Consider the following 11,545-nt stretch of genomic DNA (forward strand, 5'->3'; position numbering starts at 1 on the left):
GACATGACACCCGTCAACACTGACGGGAGACTTATAGTACATAACAAATGCTCAAATACAAAGAACGAGAAACAGTAGAGTGCACGCTTAGAGACAGCGCAGAGCTTGCAGGAGAAAACAGAACCTTGTGTGCCGCGGCACCAATGTCGGAAAACAAAACATTGCATTATAAAATAGTTCAAAAACTTACAATATACCGTTGTATAAGACAGAAATATAAAACTCGGACCCAAATCGCTATCGTAATTCGTCTATATGTATGATACTGGCAGTGTAATGATATCAATAAAATAATAATAACTATGAAACCCTACTTACATGAATAGTAATTAACGAGAATTGCTTTAATATTGATGTAGGTACTTGAATATTAATTATTTGTCTTTAGTGCAAACTAGAGGGTGAACTTACATTAGGTAAGTTATTAGAAGTCTATTAAAACCGAGTCTACAAAAATCTTAGGCTCCAAACACATAATAAAATCAGTCATTTTAACATAATTCAGTATTATTCTAAAATTTACACTGATTATAACTCGATGTCGAGGTGAGACAGTTTTTAGAACCATTTAATTATTATTATATTTTACTATAAATTCTTAAAAATTAATTTATAAATTAATGACTTCTACAGGTTTCAACAACTATCTCACGTCAAGACCGATGGAAATAGTATTCTAGCACAACACTCTTAATAAGTTATTGATATTTTCCTAGGTGCGACTAAATTTATATGTAAACATACGAATAAATAAAGTGCAAACACTTAACTCTACCGTCATCAGCTGCATCGATAATGCTAAGAAATTGGCACTGTCCCACTCATAACAGCGCACGCCTGCGCCGGCTGACCACCGCGCACGACACGACGCGTGCGGGTCGGACGACCAACGTGGCCGACGCGACCGCCGCGGCCCGGTCGCACTCGCAGCGCACGGATCGCACCTGACGCACACACGCACGCACTCACTCACGCTCGACGAATGTCGCTTGCACGCACTCACACGCATACCTACAGCACTCACTTGCTCATAAATACACTCTCTCATGCTCACACGCAAACGAAAACTCCCGCGATCATGACTACTATTAGTTACCTAGTTACGAGTAGACCGTAGTCGTTTCCAAATACTATTTAACTAGCACTACACGGAGACATTAGGAGAGGAACACCGGTTACTGTACAGTTCGCTTACACGTTAAAGTTAAATTAATAGTTTCACGTTTAATTAAAATCAGGGGTAGTCGTTTCTAGGGTGTTATTGTATTTACAACCCCGTCGTTACAATTTCGCATAATATCAAATGAGCATTAAGTTACTCGATGTCCGAGTGGACCACTTCAAACATTATGTTATCTACCATTATTCAAAATATAACATATTCTTTTATTCTATATCGATTTCAGCGGCAGGGCCGACATTTTAAGTGATATCACGTAAAGCTGTGGACTTACAAAATACTCGTATAAATTATTCACATTTATAGCACACTATCTACAAACACCCACTGTTCAGATTCACGTCCGGCCCTACCGCAGAAATTCCTTTATCTCCGTTAACTTCCAATAAAATACTGACTCATAATATGGCTAATTCGAATAAAAACTTATATCAAATATTTGGTGAAGATGTAGTTTAAACATTATAAAAACGACGCAATTAAATAGGTATCTTAAACAAGTACTTAAGCTTAACATGTCTACCACAATAAATAAAGTCGTATAAAATTGTTAAGAGTTACAAGTTACGCGGCAAGGCATCACGTCGCCGGCTCACCGCACGCTCCGCCGTGACGAGAGCCCGCCGCACTTGTTTATTTACAAAACGAAAATCTGCGGGTGAACGCGCGTCGCCCCGAGATATCAGGGTTTCGGTGACTTATGGATACGATAGTGGGAGACAATTGACTAAATTAGCGGCGGGGTGTGTCGTGGGTGCGCCTACAGCTGCTCGTCCAGGTCCGGCCCGTACAGGTCAGCCAGCTTGTTGAACCGCGGGCCCCACGCGCCCAGGTAGTCGTACTCGTGCGTCTCGTCGTCCGTACCTAACACAAGCATGCCGCATTAGGATTTCATATGAATTATTTATTCGAACACGAAGACTGGAGATGCCTCAATTTTTCGCTTCATACATTGTAAATGAAACGCCGCAAGGCGCCGTCATAAATTTTAAAGTGGGATCGGAGGAACTAATTTTACGAGGGGTGGTGATGCATAGGATTTCGAAACTCACCGGATGCGAGCGATGAGAGTGATCCGGCGGTGCTACCGCCGCCCTCGTAAGCGTAGTTGCGCAGGTCGTCGAATGGCGGCGCGTTTGGGTCACTGTCAGCGCGCCGCTTGTGTTCCTCGATGAACATGCCAACGTTAGTCTCTCCTGGCAGCGGTACTCCCACGCCAACTCCTGGTGGGACGCCCACGGCTACGCCCATCGGACCCACGCCAAGCCCCAGACCCATTACAGGATCTATAACAAAAGATTATGTTAAAAATACATCCTAGTTTATAACTATTTTCATGTTAGAGTTTGCTCTAACATGTACACAAAGTACTTTCAGATGAAAACACGGATAAAAAAGTAAATAGATTTCTTACTTTACGAAAAAAAACGTAAAGTCTTTATAAAGCAAATAATTAATTATCATGGCAACCAATTGCAAACATGTACAAAACAACAGCCTATTCGCAGACAGCTGAAACAAATGGTTCCGGATGTAGCGCCGTAATCCCTTCGCTGCTCACGCTACCCGCGTGAAACGACGGGCTTGGGCGCCCCGTCGTTTGTAACCTTTGCACAACATATTATGTTAATATAATGGTGGCGGGACTGCTTAACGAGGACCCCTTCTTCGTATCCCGCCGAGCACGTGAAGGCCTGACAACAAGTCAGTCATCACGGCCATTACAAATCCGACAGCCTGAGTCCCGACTTAGTTTATATCGCGGCTTTTGGGGACTTATTTAGTTTATCTTTACTGTACCAGCATTTTCGCTAATTGGTTTGTAGAGGTCAGGCGGTAGTAGTTCCGCGAAATTTTGTGAAACTATACCGAGTGCTTAGATTGAAAGCCAACTAAAATTTAATGCTGGAAGTGTGTTTAGATTGTACGACGTCCGTATTCTTGGAAGTTTGTTTTGTGTACCTGAAAATTCCTGATTTATTTGAAGCACTATGACCAGGAAAACTGGTCAATTTTCTTTCAACAATCTAACTTGAAAGTTTTCTATAAATGAATTACTGTTTTTTACTTACAGGGTAATTTAGTAGGTGCATGATCAGGCAGTGGTCCTCCGATGGGTATCTGAAGCGGGGGTGATGTCGAAGGCCGTCATATCATCTTCGCCGCCTCCTTCATCGTCATAATTAATAATGTTCTCACGAACATCGTCATCAGGTCCAGGGTACTTGATGTGAGCCTCCCGACGTCGGTTGTATACCACGAACACTAACACCAGGACTGGTGACCAGAAAACATAGATTTAGGGCAGTCCAAAATGTATGCAATGATGCGGAAATCACGAAAGCAGACTTGTAGTTATTTATTCATGTTCAAACCGACAGAGTTTCGCATGTTGTTGCTATGGTTGAATAAACGATCTGAACAGCATATATAACCACAAATCAAATATTAGTAGTCAAAAGATTGAGTTGCACTGAATAAAATCATAAAGTATGAATTTGATTTTCCTTTAAAACGGAATGCTATAAATGGATCTGAGGAGTTGAAAAAACGCGATTATGTGCATTTCTCTAGTTAAGTTAGTTTGAGTCGAGTGACCCGGCTGCTACGGGCGAGCGGATGTCTCGTAGTCGTTTTGTAAATGCGTTTTTCCTTGCTTTTTATTACAAATGTGCCCTACTCTATCTCGACGAATCGCATGCTCGTATTTGCATCTCTTTTATAGCTCAATTAATAATGAACTCGATATTCCAGCGTCAAATTGTCACGATATTACCTACATCTTGTTTAATAATTTTCATAAACATTCCAACTTTATGTACTCTTTTGGTATTAGTTGTATTAATGTTCAAAGTACGCGTAACAGCGTTTAAATTGGGAAAGTTTTTCATAGTCAAGTTGTATCAGAGAAGACTGTCAGCGCATATTAAACGTTTTTGTAATAAATTGCGCTGTAGAATGCAATATTCTTTCATGTAATAAGGAAGAATTTAGTGGGGCATCTGTAATGTCTATCAACCCTCATGAATAAGGCGTCAGTTAATAATGTGTGACAGCTATGGGGTTTGGGGATGTTCCTGAGCAATACAACTATGAAGATATGTTGAAGAATATTTTACGAATAAGTAGAGATGGCTGGTATATTGTGTCGAGATCGTTATTTAACTTAATTCTGCAATATTTGCCGCGGAGATAACCGACAAGCATATTTAATAAAAATAGGTTAATAATTAATTACAACTATAAAACAACACAAACTATGGTGTTTATTAATTTGCTAAACAAATATTGATAGTGATAAATAACTTTGTCCATTAGTCATATTTCACAGCTATTTGTCATTTCGAAATTGATAATAGCAAGCTTAGCGTCAGGAACTGTTTCAGTTATTCCAATTTCCGTTACATAAGCATTTATTGAATTAAAGGGGGCGGGCCTCCAGGCTCCTGATTTTAGAATCGAGGCATTGCAGCACTTGATGGATAATAACTCAATTACTTTGATTGACGAATTACACAACATAAATTATTTATTAAGTTAAGTGATGCGAAACTCAACCTGATTTAAATCGAATTCGATGAATGCTTGTGGTTTTTATAATGAGCATACGTTTATTACACAAAATACATTTAATATTACTGTAAATTCAAAATTCCTGAGTATGTAAGATAATTAATATTGCTGCTCCTTAAAGTGGTGAGTTATTCAATGTATCGTTATACTTAATAAGCTATTTGTGAAATCAACAGGGAGTGCAAAACCGCTATACACAACAACACAACACGTCTAGTTACGGGAATATACTAATAATATTAACAGGGTGAGAAATTACACACGTTTATACTAGTCGTACCACGAATAGATGGTTTTATTGTTTCATGATTAATGTGACGAAGAGTCTTAGTTGTAATTATATGGGACGCGGAATGTTTCATAGCATGCAAATAAAGGTATGAATGTGGTGCTCACCTAAAAGCATGAACAAACAAACAATGATAGCTATAATAAAATCTCTGGATGGTGTGATGATCCCGGAGGCTAGCAGCTCGAGCTCGCAGTCGTGGCCGGTGTAGCCGAATGCGCACACGCAGTCGTAGCGGCGCGCCGGCTCGCGGTCCACGCACGTGCCGCCGTGCCGGCACGGGCTGTCCGCGCACTCGTTCACGTTGGCGCACGTGCCGCCCGCGCGCACTGACCCCCCGGGGCACCTACACACCGCGCTCTTTACCTCACCGCTCTCGCGACTCGCCGCGCACTGAGCCCGACCCCATATAGCATGCACTACTGTATTACATTTATCTAAGACACGGCTACATATACACATATACGAGTAGGATGTTAGTGATGAGTGTGCGTTAGTGATAGTGCGTCGGGATGACCGTCTAGTGGGACACGCGTTAGCGTGACTACGTTAGTGCTCACTCATGATAATGAGGAGGCAGACGAGGATGGCCGCGAGCGCGCCCATGCTGAGCTTGAGCGTGCGGCCCTCCTGCACCAACTCGCAGTTCTCGCCCCAGAACCCTTCGGGACAGTGGCAGCGGTAGCCAGGCTCGCGGTTCACGCACGAGCCGCCATTGCGGCACGGGAAGTACAGACATCGTTCTTGTCTACGCATCCCTTGCCGTCCGGAGACAATACCAAACCCTCACCGCAACTAAACACCATTCCAATATAATATTTACATTTCTAATATATTATTAGTAGGTATAATTAAATAAATAATGTGTATAATATATGTTATTTTATTACTAGCTACAAAAACTATGATATGTTAAATAAATACATAAAACAGGATTAATAAATGTAAATAAAAGGTTATAATATAAGTCGTAACTCAGTGCGCGTTTAAAATAAAATGTATAAAAGAACATGATTATAAATTGTATTGAAGTTTCATTAGCCTTTAGGCTGTATTCAGAAATATAAATGAAAAAATTTAATATTTAATGAAATCCATTATAAATCAGATTCAATTTACTTAATTTATATTAATTTATTTTATGAATTCGACGATGACAGTTAGTATTAATATTGGAGGTAATTAAAAAATCTAAGTCAATTCGCTCATTTTGGAGTTTCGAACCCAAAGAGGATCAGGAAATTAACTTTTCGAATGGATGGTTAAGTTTCATATTTTTATTAATATATTGAACTAGTACTCACGTGCATTCGTATTCATTCCAGAGATCGACGCAAACAAAAGGTTCCGTGCAGTGAACGTTGATGCAAGGACTGTTTGATGGCAGTTACGGTCGAGATTTCTAGCCATAGTTTGCCTGACCCCACTGGGTGCCATTCATCGCTGGCGGTAAAGGTAGATGTTTACCCTCTAATCTGATATCGTCCAAACAACCTTTCTGGAAGTCGGCATATACTTCAAATGTCCGAACGCCAGTGTACTCAGCTTTGCCACCAGCATACACGCCCTCCTGCTTGTCTACAGTAGCCACTGATGACCCTCGAAGTAGAAAGTCTCGTTGTATCGGCGTCCTTCTCCGCCATCGATTTCCAACATTGCAGCGCTTCATATCGGCTAACACGAGCAATATGCCATTGGCCGTCATCAACAGCCACAGAATTCAACCATACTCGCGTTCTTCGGTACGCAGTGAGTTTAGATTATAAGGAAGTGTAATCGCGATTCCTTGACTTCCAGTATTCCATACTCCGGTTGTGTTGATCACTAACTCTGAATAGTTCACCATGAGGCTCACGCGTTCTAAATCGCAGCTGAATTTGTGTGCTGAATCTGTCAGGTTCAAAACTCAGAGCGAATTTTACATAATCTGAGGTCTAAACTGGTCGGTGTGGTTGGTAAGTTACAGGAAGGTCCAGTCCAACCAGGTTGGCATTGACACCTGGCCTCAGAAAAGCTTCCAACACAAGTGCCATGTTTCCCACACCTTGAAGTAGTGTCCGCTTGGTTACATATTTCGTTGTTTGTGGGCAGCCTGCTACAGAATTCCTTGATAGTCCAGGATGGGCTAAATCATATAACTTGCTGTTATGAATCAGATTGCGTATACATCCGTCAAATCCTTTGCCGATTGGCATGTATTGCCAATGATAGTGTGTTGGATCAAAGTGTTCGATGTATAAACCACCTATCTGCAGAGGCGCATTGACATTCAAATACTCATTGAAAGGCGGGATTGTTCCGCTAGCTTGGCACGTCGAGTCATCAATTCAGGTGGAGTTCCATCTTCCATCTCTTGAATGTCAGCTGATTTACAGAAGTCAACTATCATTCTCACGTTTTCTGTGTCCCAGAAGATATCTATTCTATGCCACTCGCCATCATCCAAAGACTTCTTTGTTTTAACTCTGAGTTCTAAAGTCCCAGAACCAAAATCTATTAGAAGTCTTGGATTGCCTCTTTCTAGCTCCACAGAGATGAAATCTGATACCATGATTTCTTCCGGTTCAGGTGGGACGATGGGCCCATTGTAAAGTAGTACACCTTCTGACTTTCTTGTGATAAATTCGAACTTAAGTGGGAACTGTCACACATTTCTAGTGCAGGGTACCAAGCCCAACCTGTTTCCTCTAAAGCTTCTGGATGTTTGCTGACATCTTGGCCGGTGTAGCCAGGAGGACAAGAGCACGTCAGTCCATATTTGCCTTCTATACATCTACCGCCATTGTAGCATGGCGAGTTGCGACATGTTTCCGCTTGAGTGAAATTGCGGGCACCACAGGTACATTCGGCAATAACGTCTACTCGGACACCCACGAGAGCAGTTTTGTTTGAGTTAACCATATACGGTAGGTTACTTATATCCAAAACGTTAGTGCAAGATCCTTCACACATTTGGTTTTCGTAGCAAACACTCATCGATACCAACCATAGTTATGTTAATTCCACAGCCCTCTCTATTTCTTCTCGGTGCATAAGTACAATACCATTTAATCGGATAGGTTTATAATAATGAGCTCCATGTGCGGAGAATCGAATATCCGTAACAGGCGGGTGCTTTTTCCTAAGCTGAACACTGAAAATATCAATGTTTTCGCGTTCAGTATTTAGTAAGTCTGCCAATTTGTCCTTAAATATGTCCAATTTGCTTCTTGAGACACTAAGCGTTTTGTAATTCCAGACCCTTATAAAGTCTTCATCTGATATTCCAGATATACGGATCGATCCGGAGTTTATTATGGCTTCGTGCGATATCTCTTTTACATAGACTGTAACGTTGGCAGGTACATCCGTTTGCGTGTGTTTTCGATCATAAACTTTAAACTTCAGATGATATCTACCTTCTCTAGTTTTATGTCGCATTTGTACCATACCAGTTTCTTCGTTCAGTGTAAAGTTTGGATGTTCTGAACTTTCCCAGAAAAACTTCTTATCTGGTAGATCCCAATCATCTAGATCATAGACATATACTCGACCAATTTCAGTATCTGGTGCCTGACCTTGATAACTATAGACAAGAATTTCTTTGGAGCCCGGTTGCATTTTATTATCATTGACATCACCAATCACAACAGTCAATGTGCTGGTTCCAGTCATAGCAGGGTTTCCATGGTCTTTGATGATAATAGGAATAAGATATTCCTTTTGCTGCTCTCTGTCAAAAGAGCGTAAAGATGATACAATAGCCATTCCGTCACCGTTGGCACCTTTTTGATCTTGCTCAACTTTGAAAGAAGCTCGAATAATATCGTCAGCACCAGGGTCAAGCCTAAACTGGAATGGTGGTCCATTGCTCTTTGACCTATCGTCGTCATCAGTCGCTAATATTTCCGCGACTTTTTTAGGCGTTATATGTTCGGTCAATACAGGTCGGTAGTCTTTTAAGAATGTAGGCGCGTTGTCATTTATGTCCTGCACTATGACTGTAAGAGTAGCAGTAGCAGTCCTTGGCGGCACGCCATCATCAATGGCCAATATTTTTACTTGATGTCTAGGGGTATCTTCTCTATCCAATGAACGTTGTATGCTGACAGTACCTTCTTGGTTAATAGAGAACTGCCGTTTTCTGTCAGATGATCTGTCGATAGCATATGAAACTTTGCTCTTGCCTCCCTGATCTGGATCAGTAGCTTTAAATGTTTCTAAGCTCTTACCAACTTCAGCATTCTCATACACCGATACTTCTATGTTAGCTCTTTCAAACTGAGGTTTATTGTCGTTTATATCTCTAAGTTTAACAACTACCCACGAGTAAGCTACATGATATTTATCGTTGTCATTATCTTCTCCTTTATCATTAACTTGTATCCTAAATCTGAAGCCATTACTTTGTAATTGGTCTTCATAATCTAACGGCTGTACAATTTTTAACGAGCCAGTGCCGTCATTATTTCTAACCATAGTAAATTTATCAGCACCATATCCACTATTTTCAATAACTTTATATTGGAATTTATTCGTTTCGTCTTCATCATGAACTGTTACAGTCAAGATAGGCATTTCAGGCAAGTTAGTTCCATCTGTTTCGTCTACTTCCGTAAACCATTCGTCTTTCGTAAATTGCGGTGGCATATCGTTTATGTCTTTGACTCTTATAGAGGCTGTACCTGTCCCTTTTAACCCCCCACCATCGGAGGCTACTATTTGTATTGAATAGTCGGGCGTCCTTTCGCGATCAAGACAGCACACTGCGGTTTTAATAACACCTGTTTCAGGTTCGATTTCGAATATCGGTGAGCCGGTTTCTTCTTCTATTACATTTTTCTCAATTGAATACCACAGCTTAGCATTATTACTTTCTGCAGGGTCATCATAGTCTATGGCTGTCATTGTCATAACGACCATACCGGCTGTGCCGTTTTCTGTGACATTACCGAAATATACGCCTTGTGGGAAAATAGGGGCATTATCATTGATGTCTTTAAGATTGACTTGTACATCTGCGTACCCCACTAGGCCTTCACCCCCTTCATCTTGGGCAAAAACTGTAAATCTCCATTGAGGTCGCCCATTAGGTTGATCGCGATCTAAGGGCTGTAGACAAATGATGAATTTAGTGAAACAAAAAACAAAGTGAAAGAAATCGTTTCCTTTTATTTTGATTACATTCGCCCACTATTACTTTTTATGGTAACGGATTGTGTTACATTTAAACGCTATCAAAAGGGTTTGGCAAATACAGAGATAGTGTTTACTTGGTGATCAGCAAACAAACCGATCCTAAACTCACAGTAAAGTTAAAGTCACAAGTAAGTATCTTTTGGTACTGAGGCGGGACCGAAAAAGTATTCCAATTTTCTAAAGAGTAGGTAATTAACATTCAGAGGACATTCGGTTTTTCTCATTTCAGGAATATCTGTGTCCAACTTACGGTGAAAATGGAACGCAATAAATGTGTGATTGCATTGTGCATGCAAAGTGTGCGTCCCGTTGGCCAGCTATCTCTGTTCACGAGTTAGATACTCTCATTCCAATGCCAATAGCATCAGGTGTACCTACGCCCTAGGTATGATAGCACTCGACATGTATTTTTCTATTAAATCTAAAACTTACTTTGAGGACGAATATTTCTCCAGTGGACGGTTGATGTCGAATTTGCTATTAGCAGGATTGTCAGGATCGATACCCTGACCGGTGAGGGAATAAACTATGTTCTGTTGTCTGTCTTTATCACCATCAGTAGCTGTAACCTGTATTATGAAAGAACTATAATGTCAGTTTTTATTTTATAGGAAAATACAATGAATGTATTAAAAAGATAGGAAAGATTAATTTCAAAAGCAACTTACTATAATCAACCGTTTTGGATATAATTAGTTTTGCCGAAATACCATTAGAAAGCAGGCGAGGAATGGTCGAATATTTACCTGATAGTGGTGTTAGTACGTTCAATACAAAATTGCCTTTGGCTCTGTGTTGTGCTCGATTATAAATTCATGATGCTAGTTAGGAAAGTTTTGAGTTAATCAATGGAAATATCTCCAGGCAAAAATATTCCAGGCAAACTAAACTGTTGTTATTTACTTTTGTAAAAACTATGTTTAGATACTTGAAAACCATAAAAGAATTAGAGATCTGTTAGGTTAGTGCTTATCGCAGGTAACTTTGCTATTTATTTAATGATGAAGGCTAGGCTAACTACCTCATTACTTTTTATATGTTTACCTTCCTACTTAAACCGTTATCCGTTCCAAAGAAATGTAATATTTTGAACAAATATACGGAGCAAATTGACGAGAAGGTCGCATAATATTAACATCATAAAAGTTATTCTCAACTTATTTGTACTAATGTCTTTTTCTATACTTTTTTTTATGTTTATCAACCTATTCTATAATTCGTCTCGGCTGTAAATGTTTTCCCATTACATTTTCGCAGTAATATGTTGACTTATTCGAATTCTCAGAATTTTCCTTATGATGTCGCCATAAAACTGCAAACAACTT

At 40.2% G+C, this 11,545-nt stretch overlaps 1 pseudogene; it reads right to left on the minus strand.

Annotated features, from left to right (window-relative positions):
* Nucleotides 1–497: 497 nt before the first annotated feature.
* Nucleotides 498–11,246, minus strand: LOC113506188 (annotated as a pseudogene).
* Between the last annotated feature and the right edge of the window lie 299 nt (nt 11,247–11,545).

This window comes from Trichoplusia ni (genome assembly GCF_003590095.1).
Source record: "Trichoplusia ni isolate ovarian cell line Hi5 chromosome 4 unlocalized genomic scaffold, tn1 tig00000950_group3, whole genome shotgun sequence".
Taxonomy (NCBI): Eukaryota; Metazoa; Arthropoda; class Insecta; order Lepidoptera; family Noctuidae; genus Trichoplusia; species Trichoplusia ni.